The 13,673-nt window shown below is 42.0% G+C and overlaps 1 long non-coding RNA gene across 3 annotated transcripts in view; it reads right to left on the bottom strand.

Moving 5' to 3' along the window:
• Positions 1 to 6,150: 6,150 nt before the first annotated feature.
• LOC109273129 (uncharacterized) overlaps positions 6,151 to 13,673 on the bottom strand; it is a 177,845-nt gene continuing 170,322 nt past the window's right edge. For 2 of the 3 annotated variants that reach the window (XR_002082785.2, XR_002082786.2), the window contains exons 4-5: positions 9,121 to 9,357; positions 8,178 to 8,747 (exon numbers count right to left, since the gene is read on the bottom strand). This is a non-coding gene — a long non-coding RNA (uncharacterized LOC109273129). Of the gene's footprint in view, positions 6,294 to 8,177; positions 8,748 to 9,120; positions 9,358 to 13,673 lie in introns of those variants that run through there. The other variant, XR_002082787.2, reaches the window with a different exon arrangement.

Consider the following 13,673-nt stretch of genomic DNA (forward strand, 5'->3'; position numbering starts at 1 on the left):
TCCAAATCCTTTCCAGATGGTCCCTGCCAATCTCTGGTCCGATCTCCCACATGGTAGCTCCTGCCTGAGTGGTCATCTTCTGTGCTCTGCTATACCTTCTCCCTGTGTTCCCTCCAAGTCCCTTCTTGCCAAGTGGCTTCCTGCTGCTGGCTACTCTTGAGATGTCCAACCGTCTCCTCTTTCCTCTTAACTGCTCTCTCCATCTCTTCCTAGTCAATCACCTCTGTTCATCTCCCTAGTGTGGATTCTGTTTTCCCAAAGTTCTGCTGGCTGATATCCTTACCCAACTGTGCTTGGGTCCAGGTGGTGACACAAGGAACAGAATCCAGACCTGCTGGTGGAAACCTGGTGCTCCTTCTCTAGATCCTGCAAAACGTGTTGGTGTGTAAGAGGGGGCACTAAGTAAATGGTGGAAACAATTGGAATGGAAAGTCAAGGGCATAAAGTGATTGCTTGTAATGGTCTGAAGCAGTCACAGATGGCTGTGTGGAAAAGGTGTCCTTTAAATCCTGTCTCAAAGGGGGATCTGATAACAGATGTCAAAGTTTCTCTTGTAACCATCCCCAGGAACCTTTTCTTTTCTTTCTAATTTTTTTAAAGTTTATTCATTTTTGAGAGAGACAGAGAGTGAACAGGGGAGGGGCAGAGAGAGAGGGGGAGACACAGAATACAAAGCAGGTTCCAGGCCCTGAGCTGTTAGCACAGAGTCCAACGAGGGGCTGGAGCTCGTGAACCACGAGATCGTGACCTGAGCCAAAGTCAGATGTTTAACAGACTGAGCTACCCAGGCGCCCCTCCCCACCCCAGGAGCCTTTTCTTAACATAAGAAGGTATTTTGAAATATTTTTGAATTTGAAATTGTGAAGGGTCTATTAGGAGAAGATTTATTTTATGTCCTTTAATCCTGCTCTACTGTTAGTGATGTTTTTATTTTCAGTTGCCTAAGGAAGGACCATAATCTTTGACTTTCTAGAATCTCTAGACCTCATAATCCAGTCTTGGGTTAAATAAAGGAAATGAACTATCACAAAAGATCTATATGTTTTCTGAACTTGTGGCCTTCGACCTGTTACAATTATAACTGTGTTAGAACTTTCTGAGTCAAAGGTTGCTATGGTCTTTACAAAAAAAGCCTACCTGATCATTCTGCTTATATGCTTGTCTCGGCAAGCCCCTTCTTCCCCAGCTAAGGCACTTGCATTCTGTCAGCCTTTTCATTCTTTGACCCCAATTACTATCCAAAGGGTCTGGGTAGGCATGTCTTTTAAAGTGGTAACTTCTACTTTATGCAAAATGAACATTCTATAATAGAACTCAAGTGACCTCTGCAAGGTTCATACCTGTAAAAAAAAAAAAAAAAAAAGTATACATATGGTTTCTTGTGTATCTTCCTCCTTGTTCTACATTTAGACTGTAATTGATTGATTCTAGCTTTCAAATGCTCTCTTGCTCTCTTTCAGAACAGTAAAAAGTGACTGGCCTAAAAATCTAATTGACTGAAATGATCAGTTTTACCACAGTTCACTACACTCCTGCAGAAAGCCGTGCTGAGTGGCAATTTGAGAGAGCGGCCCTTTGAAATTGGCATTTTCTGAGTATTCTCCTAAATTACAGTTGGGCCATAAATACAACAGGTTAAACGAAGGCAGCTGAGAAATTTTATAGGTGAAACATTACAAGGATGTGATCTTTCCACTCAGGCATGTATAGATTTAATCTCCCAGATTAAAAACCCAGAGCACAGTGATTGTGTCAAGATAACAGCTGGGAGGGGGCTCTGGGACAGGGTTCCCAGGGTATTTTTCAGGGGACCGGTCTGTGGCCGACAGAGGCAGGTGTTTCACGGGGCGGGGGGCACAGAGGAACCCTTTCACCAGCATTCGGCCAGCTGTGAGCTTATCTGTGGCATCTTGCTTTCAAGGAACGGTTCCCCAGTGTCTGCTGAAGAGAAGGGAGAGGAACCACCCATGTGGGAACCGTGTTGCATATTGACCAGGCAAAAAAGAAAAATCGTGAAAGAGAGAGCAGGCGAGGAGGCGTAGCCACGCGAGAGAGGGATCTATTCTGACAAGACGGTAGTAGAAGGTACGAGAATATGCGTTGTTGTGATGTCTGTCCATTAGCTGGGCGGACAGCGCTCTCCTTGTGGGGTGGTCTCAGGAGTCTCTCCACTCTCTCTGTCCACGGCCATTGGCACTGCCCTCCTCCGCATCACCCAGACCGTGTCGCAGGCTTCCAGCCAGGGGTCTCATCACGGCTTCTTCTGTTACAGCTAGAGTAGTTCCCCTAAGAGAGAAACCTGTCCATTCTACTCTTAGGCCTCAAATCTCTCCAGGGGCCACCTGTTACTCTCAAGATCCATTCCAGGCACATCCACCCCATCATTAAAGCCTCCCAGGAAATGCCATCTGCACGTATCACTGGCCAAAGCTCCCAATTCTCGGCCCCGTACGCCTTATACTCCAGGCACATCATGTACACGCACTGCTTTCTTTCTTTGCCTGGGACCAGATCCACTGCGGAGAAATCCAACGAAAGCCTCTAAAAGGAAGTAACAGTCATCACACCCTTCTTTATGTGGCAGCTCTAGGGTCCGTAGGCACGTGCACCCTGAAAGGCAGGCAGAAGCTGTCTTGCCTTTTACGACCCAGCTCCTGAGTCTTCGAGCATCTCTTCTGTAGGGCTCAATTAGCTGGAGTACTCACAAAGGCCTGCCCAGTTTTAAGGGGAGGGAACCTCAATACCACCTCTTAGAGGGGTTAAGGGTGGGACATGATTCTGGAAGAGCATCAGAGGCTGGAAGTATGTCGAAGTCGTTTTTGTAAAACAGTTTGCCCCGGGGAGGGAGTATAGATTATTGTTCTAAGAAGTTTGACTAAGAAAAGAGGGACAGAAAGATAAGAGAACAAAACAGGATCAAAGTAAATTTTCTTTGGCCTGGACGTGTGAGTGCACCCCTGGCAGATGGAATCATCTGGAAACGAACCGAGGCAGTCTGCTCAAGAGTTTGCTCTCTCAACCACCTTGCTGCAGAGCGGGGATGGCCAGACCAGGTCCCAAGAACCAAATACAGCCCACTGCCCGTGTTTGTAAGCCCATGAATGAAGAAAAGATTTTAGGGTTTCACATGTCTGAAAAAATATTTTGTGACCTGTGAAAATTGTTGTTTCAGCATCCATAAATAAAATGACCGAACAGAGGAGTGCTCACTCATTTATACATTGTCCGTGGCTTCCAGGCTCTTCTGGTGGATTGAGTAGCTACAACAGAGAGCGTATGGCCCACACAGCCTAAGATAATTTATCTTCCTCTTCGTGAAAGTTTTTGCCAACCCCTGAGATAGTGTGTCTCTCATAGGCCCATTCGTGTCTTTATACGCAAGATGAATGTGAGTTTCTTAAAACTGGAGGGTCCCTTTCACTTGAGCATGACAAAAACAAAACAAAACACCTCCAGATCCCGTGACTTCCTGGCTGGCATTCTGTAGGGGTATGGAAAGAGTGGCTCCGTGTTTGCCTTTATTCCTGGTCAATATTGACTTGCACTTTATCATTTATATAGCATTTTAGACCTATGTTTTTGCCTGTTGTGGCTACTTTCCCATTTGTCTTTCTGTCTTAAATATCACTTCCTCAGAGGGGGCTTCCTTTAGGAATCTATTTCAAGCAGGTCCATCCCTGCCTACGTATTCCCCAGCACCGTGTCCTGAGCAGTCCCATCCATCACCTGCCGTTGTTGTGTGACATGCCCACCTGTCTCGATCTGCCTCTCTGACACCAGAGTGTGCATCCCATGACAGCAGGGACCTGGCTCATCCCTGAATTCCTGGCGGCAATGTTGCTATTTTATCCATCTGGCAGGCTGCCAGCTCAATGAGTATGTTTGTGAATGAATGAATGCTTCTCCATTTTAGCTTTAGCTTCCAAAAGTAGAAGGGTGCTCTGACTTCAGCATAATCCGAAGCAAGTATCTCTCCGTTTCCATTTCACAGAAGACAGTGATTTGGGAAGGAGAGTCTGCCTACCTGTGGTTGGGATTTGTGGAACAGAGAAGGGGACATTTCTTTTTTATTTTTTATTTTTTTACATTTATTTGTTTTTGAGAAACAGAGCAAGACAAAGCGTGAGCGGGGGAGGGACAGAGAGAGAAGGAGACTCAGAATCTGAAGCAGGCTCCAGGCTCTGAGCCAGCAGTCAGCACAGAGCCTGATGCGGGGCTCGAACCCACGAACTGTGAGATTGTGACCTGAGCCGAAGTCGGATGCTCATCCGACTGAGCCACCCAGGCGCCCCAAGAGGGGGTCATTTCTAAAGCTGGTGGGGCCGAAATGGAGGATGAGGAGGTGTAAGCCCAGAGCCCGGTAGCTCGGCCCGCAGCTATTTGGGCTGGAGGACCCCTGGGAAGGGGCTGCAGGCAAGGAGGTGACTGGGATAGATCTGCTGACTCAGGGCTTCTATTGGCCACAGGGGCCACTGCCTTCCAAGTTTCCTGAGGGCAGGTGGCAAGAAGTCAGGGAGGGATGTGGTTAGGCTGGATGAGACTCGTGTCAGAGGCTGACAAAGAAAACAGCGGGAGTGACGAGTCTGTCTTCTCTGACTTTGAAATCCTGGTGCCACATCCCCCCTTTCCTTCTCTGTCACTCAGTCCCGCCTGTTCTGTATCAGCCAATCTCCATCTGCCCCTTCCTCACCGTCCACATGTCACCATGGCTCACACCCACGTCCTTTCTTAACAAAACCAACAAAACCTTCTGTTTTCAACTCTTTCCCATTTACTCCAGTGTCTCCTCCAGAGCGCCCCTGAGGTCAATCTGATCATGAGTCAACCCCTCCCCTAGTGTCTTCCTACTACTAGGTAAGATCTCAATATCTTAAATATTGACACAAACCCTTTGGGTGCTGCCTGCAAGGCACCCATTCAAACTTCCATCCCTGCTTCCCTGAAGCCAGTTCCATGGAATGTTCCATTACTGAGGCAAAACAGGGCTATTTCCTTCATCTTTGCCTGTATTGTCTTCTATTTTCACACCAAACTTCTACTTTTCCTCAAGATTCATCTCAAATAGAAACACCACTGTGAAAACTTCCCCAAGGCTCCCCAGGGAGAGTTATAGGTTCTGTCCACCCTGTCTCCTCTCTCTCTCTGCCCCTGCTTGGCTGTGTAGCTCTCTCAGGGCATGTTCTGTCTCCCTCTCTCAGCCCCTCTCTCCCCTATCGACGTCCCTCGTTCCTTCTTTCAAGGGAATATGATGTAGGACATTATACTTTTTCTGTGTAAATCTGTATCTTTGTCCTCACGCTCAGTTACATTGTGTGATGTCTCAGACTGGCAATAATCTCTTATCTTTTCTGAATCCTCAATCCTGGGACACAACAGACTCTAAGTTTTTGTCAAGGGGGGGGGGGGGAAGAGAACCAACAGAAGGGAATAAAGAGGAAGGAAAGAAGAGCAGGAAATCAGTGCCTGAAGTGAGTGAGCATGGACCATGATGTGGTCCACACAGTGACCATAGAAAGGACTTTAATGGCTGTAGGGTTGGTGCTCGGTGGTCGACCCCACTGAGTCAGGACAACTGATGCTGGTAACGATGGGGCCCAAGAAGCCACTTCAGTGGTTTGCAGAGGTGACAGAGGAAGATTTTAATTAAGCCTTGTAGTCTTGGGGGCCTGGGTGGCTCAGTCGGTTAAGTGTCCAACTTCGGCTCAGGTCATGATCTCATGGTTCTTGAGTTCGAGCCCTGTGTCGGGCTCTGTGCTGACAGCTCGGAGCCTGGAGCCCGCTTTGGATTCTGTGTCTCCCTCTCTCTCTCTGCCCCACCCCTGCTTGGGCATGCTCTGTATTTCAAAAACGAATAAATGTTTAAAAAAAAAAAAAAGCCTTGTAGTCTAAAATCTGATTGTTTGGTTTCCCCCTTAATAGCTGTGACACCTCAGGAAAACTGGGTGCTCATTGAGTGCATGCATCACCTCACCTGCCAGTGGGAATAACACCTTAATTCTTAAAATTGAAAATATTACCTTAAATTTATGTGAAACAAAACATTTGTAAATTGTTTAGATCAGTGTTTGGTACATAGAAAATTATCAAAAGTTAGACTACATAAGCCCACAAACGATACTAAGATAATCACACTGGGTCATAGCTCAGAGATCCATTAACATGACCCTTTATTCACAACTGAAGAAATAGGCCCAGACGTTGATTATCAGCACGGGGATGGGAACAAGCCCTTCTCATGCAGGTCCCGTGTTTTCTGACAGAAGTCACGGCTGTGAAGAGGTAGAGGAAAGGTCCTTTAAGAAAAGGAAAGGATTAGTAATCATTAGTGCCAAGAGCGATTTCATTTGCTCCTAGCATCCACCCAGAGAAGGCGACATTCTCCTAGCTTGGCAAATAAGGAAATCAAGGATGTGGCCACTTTATGAAGACGGAGGGGCAAAGCATAGTCAGTAGTAATCCCATCACGCCCTTTCCAGACAGGCTGGCCTGTGAAGATACCCCATACCTGCCATGGAATGCCATAGGCTGGTAAGAAAACGATAAGCTATGCGTTGAGTAATGAGAAAACAGCCTCCCAGTTTAGACAAACATTATTCTAAGTCACTCCTGTAGTAATGAAAAGGGAAAGTGGACTAGGAGATGAGTCAAGTCGTTTCCAAAAAAGAACATAAATTGATAGTTGGGCTAGTTGCAGAGTCCTGGTTTGTATGTTACAAAGCACTGGCTTTAGATGGTTGCTTTGAAATGCGCAAGGAAGAGAACAAAGTGTAATTATAAGGTTTTCTTTCCTATGTCAATGTTTTTGTGTGTCTCTCTCAAAAAAAAAAAAAAAAACAACTTGAAGTCTAGGAAAACTCACCAGTTAACTTGCAGTCAGTCATTTTTTAGAGCTTGGTAGGTACATACTTTCTGAATATTACTCAAAATTATGCTGCCTCGACATTTATAAACACAAAGCATAAATCAAATGTTGCCACTCTCCTGAAGATAGCCCCTGGTTTCTGGATTCCTGGGGCAAACGTTCTGAAACCTATGCATGTGGAGTATTGCCAACATACAGGTTTAGGATGCTTTTATGGTTGACACGAGAGCAATGTATATAAGGTTATTTTGAGACTGTTAACCAGATCAAAATATGTTTCCTTCATTAACAATTCCTGAGGGAGAGAGGAGGGGAGAGGGAGAGAGAGAGAAGGGGAGAGAGAGAGGAGAAGGAAGAGAGAGGAGCCAGTGGAAGAGAGAAAAGAAGAGTGAGGGAGGGGAGGAGTGAGGAAGGGGAGAAGTGAGGAGGGGAGGGGGGGAGATAATGAGAAGGGGGAGAGAGGGAATGAGTGTGTGTGTGTGTGTGTGTGTGTGTGTGTGTGTGTGTGTGTGTGTAAAGTCATCTCAGCAGTTCTGGGATCTTTTTTCTCAACTTCAGACAACACGTTTTTTTTTTTTGTTTTTTTTTTTTCAGTTTCTGTTTTCTGGATACTTCAGTTAGTAATTGGCTCACATAAATCACTTTGCAAGATGTTAAGAGCTAAGGTTACTTTGAAGGAAGTCAGTGGGAGGCTATACGTAAGGCCGTTCTGAGGGTGTGGAGAACTGCCCCATGCTGGCAAGTGGTGTTAAGCCTGAAGTTTTTTCAGGTTCTTGTGCGGGCTGCATGAGGTTCTGATTCATGTGATTTTAGTAGAGCGTCCTCGTCATCCCCTCATGGTACTGACAGTCTAGAGACAACAGGTGGGAATAAATGGAGAAAATCATGTTTCCAGGAATGAAGCCACAGGGGCCGGCATGAGGGCGTTGAGGGCTAGAACCGGCTGCCAGGTTCTCTGGAGAGACGAAGCATGAGAAGAACCAGAGGGGAAGGAGACCCTTAGAGAACACAGAGGATTCCGTCATGTGCAAGGGGACTGTGGCCACATGGTGGGAGAACCCCTGTGAGTGGGGCAATGGAGTCTTCCTTGACAGCTGACTGTATGATGTACACCTGGGTCATGGGGCTTCAGAGCTTCAGAATGGGCTTTTTTCCCCCTGTTTTTGGTTCCCATTTTTCATGTCTTTGCGTCCATCAAAAACAGCCAGAGCAATCTCCACATTATTTTTCAAATAGTTCTTTTCTCCCTCATTGGGCACTATGACAGTCTCCTCCTGTCTCCTCCAGTCTCCTCCTAATTATCCAATTAGGAATCATCAGTTGAAGGATGTTTATCCTATAGACTAATGTGGAAACCTCTGTTTTCAAATAGAAGCCTTCTATAAAGAGGCAATAAGATTTATTCGAAAAACAATGGTATTTAGAATGGGGGGGTTCAAACGGTGGTCCTGCCACCTTCAAGGTGAGGCATTTGGTTCACAACCAGGCAAGCCATCTTAATCTCTTAGCCTCAGTTTCTTCTTTTTACAGAATGTTGAAGATTAGAACAGATAGTGTGTATGTGTTTAGTACAGTTCTGGATCAAAGAGGTTACTCGTCTGAAACCAGCTTCCTTACGTTCAAAACCTCTACTTGGCTTTTCACTGATGTTAAACCAGTATTAATGCCAGGTTAATTGAAAAAAATATTCACTGATCTGCTTCAGTTGAACTCAGTCTTGAAGTTCTGAGAAAACCATCCCAGTTAAACCTTATAATACACAGATGACGTATGTCAGAATATTATCCACTGATGAAGTTATTCTCAACAGGGCAGTGGAGAGGGTTGATGGCTCCGAGGGCATTCAATGAGGGAAGGTTTTCTGACCATCTCTGGGGTTCTAGAGCTTGAGGAACCAAAACAGGAGAAAAAAAGGACAAATTGAATTTATATTGATTTCCCTTAAAATACACTTAGAGAAAAAATGATTTCTTAAGCAACTCTTTTATTTATGGCGAGGCACAAGCCTCAGCCACAGAAGGCATAAATTCTCAGATGAGAAGCTACCACGCAAACACCTAAAATGCACAGCAACTGAGGAAGCATACACCGCAGTGGAGGGGATTAACTCAAGGAGCAATGTATTCTGACTCTGGCCACCCAGGGAGTTCCCATTGATTAAGGGATATCAATAAGTTGATAAGACTCTTGACTGATACGTTCTGAGCTTGAAAGTAGGCAAGAGCCACCGGCCATTGCCTCAAGAGTGCCATACCCACCTCTCACTCTGACTCCCTCTTCCCTATTGGATGTGAAACTTTCCGGTTGAGAAGGAAGCACATCCAACATCATCTGCACCCTCTTCTCCCCTGTGGAGTGGCCTTGGTGTCAGCGCAGTAACAGGACCTCACGACCCCTTGAGGCAGCCCGTTCCAACCGCAAACACCTGCAACGATTGGACCAGTTCTTCATAGTGCCTGGCGCCCTGTGGTCTCCACCTGGTCCTAGTTAGGCTCCTACAACATCGAAGATGAGAAAAACCCCAAAGCAGCCAAGTGTTAGTAGACGTTCAACAACCCACCCCCAGTGTCTCACACGTGTATCTGTGTACACATATATTTTTATTTAAACATATTGCTATAAGGAAAGCAATACACAAATTAAAAAGAGTCTTTTTAATTATAAATTTCATGTAGCCAACTGATTCTCACTAAACATTAATTCTAACATTACTTCATGCTCAGCACAGTAAGTATATTCACTGTCACCATTCAACTTTATTATAATATTATTGACTATATTACCTATACTGTACTTCTATTTGTCTTCTATCTGGCAACCACCCATTTTTTCTCTGTATTTAAGAGTCTGGAATTTTTTTTGTTTTTAGATTCCACATGTAAGTGAAATCATATCGTATTTATATTTGTCTCTCTCTGACTTAGCATAAAACCTTCTAGATTCTCCATGTTGTCACAAATGGCAAGGTTTCATTCTTTTTTATGGCTGAGTAATATTTCATTGTGTATACGTACCACTTCTTTATCCATTCGTCTATTCATAGACACTTGGGTTGCTTCCATATCTTAGCTATTGTAAATAATGCTGCAATAAAATTATACGTGCTTGTATTTTTTTTTCAAATTAGAGTTTTTGGTTTTGGGGGGTAAATACCTAGTAGTGGAATTACTGGATCATATGTTGTTATCATTTTTATTTGTTTGAAGAAGACCCATACTGTTTTCCACAGTGGTTACACCAATTTACATCCCCACCAGTAACATAGGAGACTTCCCATGTTTATACATCCTCTCCAACACTTGTTATTACTTGTCTTTTTTTTTAAGTTTATTTATTTATTTTGAGTGAGAGCATGAGCAGAGGAGAGGCAGAGAGAGAGAGAGAAAATTCCAAGCAAGTTCCACAGTGTCAGCACAGAGCCCAACTTGGGGCTCAATCTCTTGAACCATAAGATCATGACCAGAATTGCAATCAAGAGTTGGATGCATAACTGACTGAGCCACCCAGGTGCCCCTATTTCTTGTCTTTTTGATACTAGCTACCCTGACTGGTGTGAAGTGTTATCTCATTGTCATTTTGATTTGCATTTCCCTGATGATTAGTGACGTTGAGCATCTTTCCATGTGTCTGTTGGCCATCTACAGGTCTCCTTTTGAAAAATGTTTATTCTGGTCCTCTGCCTATTTTTTTTTTTAAAACAGATTAGTTTTTTGCTTGTTTGTTTGTGTGTGTGTGTGTGTGTGTGTGTGTGTGTGTTTGGTGTTGAGTTGTATAAGTTCTTTGTATATTTTGGATATTAATCCCTTGTCAGTTACATTAATATTTACATACACTAATCAGTTATATTATTTATAGATATCTTCTATTCACTGGGTTGCCTTTTTGTTGATGGTTTCCTTTTCTGTGCAAAAACTTTATTTTGGTGTAGTCACAATTGATTGTTTTTTTTGCTTTCATTTCTGCTGCCTGAGGAAAAATATCCATAAGTATGTTGCTAAGGCTGATGTCCAAGAGATTACTGCTTATGTTTTCATTCAGGGGCTCTATGGTTTCAGGTCTCAGATTTAGGTTTTTAATCCATTTTGAGTTTATTTTTGTGTATGGTGTAAGAAAGTGGTGTTATCAACATCATTTATTGAAAAGACTTTTTCCTGTTGTATATTCTTGCCTCCTTTTGTTGAAGATTAATTGACCATATAGGTGTGGGTTTATTTCTGGTTTCTTTATCCTGTTCGACGAATCTGTGTCTATTCTTGTGCTAATATCATACTGTTGTGATTACTATAGCCTTGTGTTATATCATGAAATCTGGGATTGTGATACTGGGATTGTGCTTTGTTCTTTCTCAAGATTGTTTTGTTTAGGATCTTTTGTGGTCACATACAAATTTTAGGATTATTTATCCCAGTTCTGCGAAAAGGCTTTCGGAATTTTGATAGAGATTAGTTCAATCTGTGGATTACTTTGGGTAGTATGGACTTCTTAATAATAATAATTCTTCTAATCCATGAGTATGGAGTATATTTCCATTTTTGTCTTCAATTTCTTTTATCAATGTTGTTATAGTTTTCAAAATACAGGTCTTTTACTTCCCTGGTTAAATTTATTCTTAGGTATTTTATTTATGGTGCAATTGCAAATGGAGTTGTTTTCTTAATTTCTCTTTCTTCTACTTCATTATTAGTACATAGACATGCAACAGATTTCTGTGTATTCTGTATCTTGCAACTTTACTGAATTCCTCTATCCATTCCTATAGATTTTTTCTGGTGGAGTTTTTAGAGTTTTCTCTATATAGTATGTCATGTACAAATAGTAATAGTATTACTTTTTGCCAATTTGGATGCCTTTTATTTCTTGTTATTGTCCCATTGCTAGAGCTAAGACTTCTAGTACTATGTTGAAGTAAAGTGGTGAGCGTAAGCATCCTTTCTTGTTCTTGACCTTTAGAGGAAAGACTTTCAGTTTTTCACCATTGAATATGATGTTAACTGTGGGCTTCTCATATGTGGCCTTTATTATGTTGATGTATGTTTTCTCTGAAACTCCCTTTGTTGAGTTTTTATCAAGAATGGACATTGTATTTTGTCAAATACTTTTCCTACATCTATTGAGAAGATCATATGGTTCTTATCCTTTTGCTTGTTAATATAATGTATCATGTTGATTGATAATATTAAATAATGCTAATATCCTGAAATAAATCCCCCTTTATTGTGGTGAATAATTTTTTTAATGTATTTTTAAATTCACTTTGTTAATGTTTCCTTGAAGATTTTGCTCAATGTTCATTAGGCATATTGACATGTCGTTTTTTCATTTTGTTTTTGTAGTGTTTGTCTGGTTCTGGTATCAGGGTAATACTAATTTTGTAGAATGTTTTTGGAAGCTTTCCTTCTACTTCTATTTTTTTGAATAGTTTGAGAATAGGTATTAACTCTTCTTTAAATGCTTGGTAGAACTAATGTGTTTTTCTCTTTCTAGCTCCCTTAGGTGTAAGGTTGGCTTTTTTTTTTTTTTTTTTCAGATTTTTCTTGTTTCTTGAGGTATACCTGTATTGCTATAAACTTCCCTCTTAAAACTGCTTTTGCCGTATCCCAAGATTTTGGACCAATGTGTTTTCATTTTCCCTTGTCTCTAGGTATTTTTTTATTGCTGATTTCTGAGTGGACCCATTTATTGTTTAGTAGCATGTTATTTAGCCTCCATGTATTTGTGTTCTTTCCAGATTTTTTTTTCTCGTAATTGATACCTAGTTTAATACTGTTGTGGTCAGAAAAGACACTTGGTATGATTTCAGTCTTCTCAAATTTTCTGTGGCTTTTTTTTTGTGTGGCCTAACATGTAATCTAGCCTGGAGAATGTCCCATATGCACTTGAAAAGAATATATATTCTTCTGGGTCTGGAATAATGCTCTTTATATATCTATTAGGTCCATCTCGTCTAATGTGTCATTCAAAGCCACTGTTTCCTTGATTTTTCAGGCTGGATGATCTATCCACTGATGGACATGGGGTGTTAAAGTGCCCTGCTATTGCTTTACTGTCAATTTCTCCCTTTATGTCTGTTAGTACATGCCGTATATATTTAGGTGGTCCTACATTGGGTATATAGATACTTACTGTTGTTATATCCTCTTATTGGATTGATCCCTTTATTACTATGTAGTACCCTTCTTTGTCTCATGCTACAGTCTTTGTTTTAAAGTCCATTTTGTCTGATAGAAGTATTGCTACCCTGGCTTTTTTCCCCCCACATCCATTTGCATGGTATGTGTTTTTCCATCCCTTTACTTTCAGTCTATATTTGTCTTTAGATCTGAAGTGAGTCTCTTGGAGGCGGTATATAGATGGGTCTTGTTTTTTAACCCATTCAGTCACCCTATGTCTTTTGATGGGAGCACCTAGTCCATTTACATTTAAATTAATTATTGACAAGTATGTACTTACTGTTATTTTGTTAATTATTTTCTGGTTGTTTATATAGTTCTTCTGTTCCTTTTTTGTCTTTCTTTCTTTGTGGTATGACGGCTTCTAGTCTTATGCTTGGATTCCTTTCTTATTATTTCTTGTGTATCTATGACAGGTTATTGATGTGTGGTTACCACTGGTTTCATATAGAACATCCTATGTGTATAGCAGTCTATATTAAGTTGCTGCTTGCTTAAGTCAAACAAATTGTATAAGTACTAAAATTTTACCTCCTTGATGTTTTATGTATTTGATGTCATAGCTTACAACTTTTTATTTTGAGTACCCTTGACTGATTTTTGTAGATACAGCTGATTTTAAAATACTTAGGTGTTTTAAC

The sequence above is a fragment of the Panthera pardus genome, unplaced genomic scaffold, assembly GCF_024362965.1.
Source record: "Panthera pardus isolate Hobbes unplaced genomic scaffold, ASM2436296v1 HiC_scaffold_7, whole genome shotgun sequence".
In the NCBI taxonomy this organism is placed as follows: Eukaryota; Metazoa; Chordata; class Mammalia; order Carnivora; family Felidae; genus Panthera; species Panthera pardus.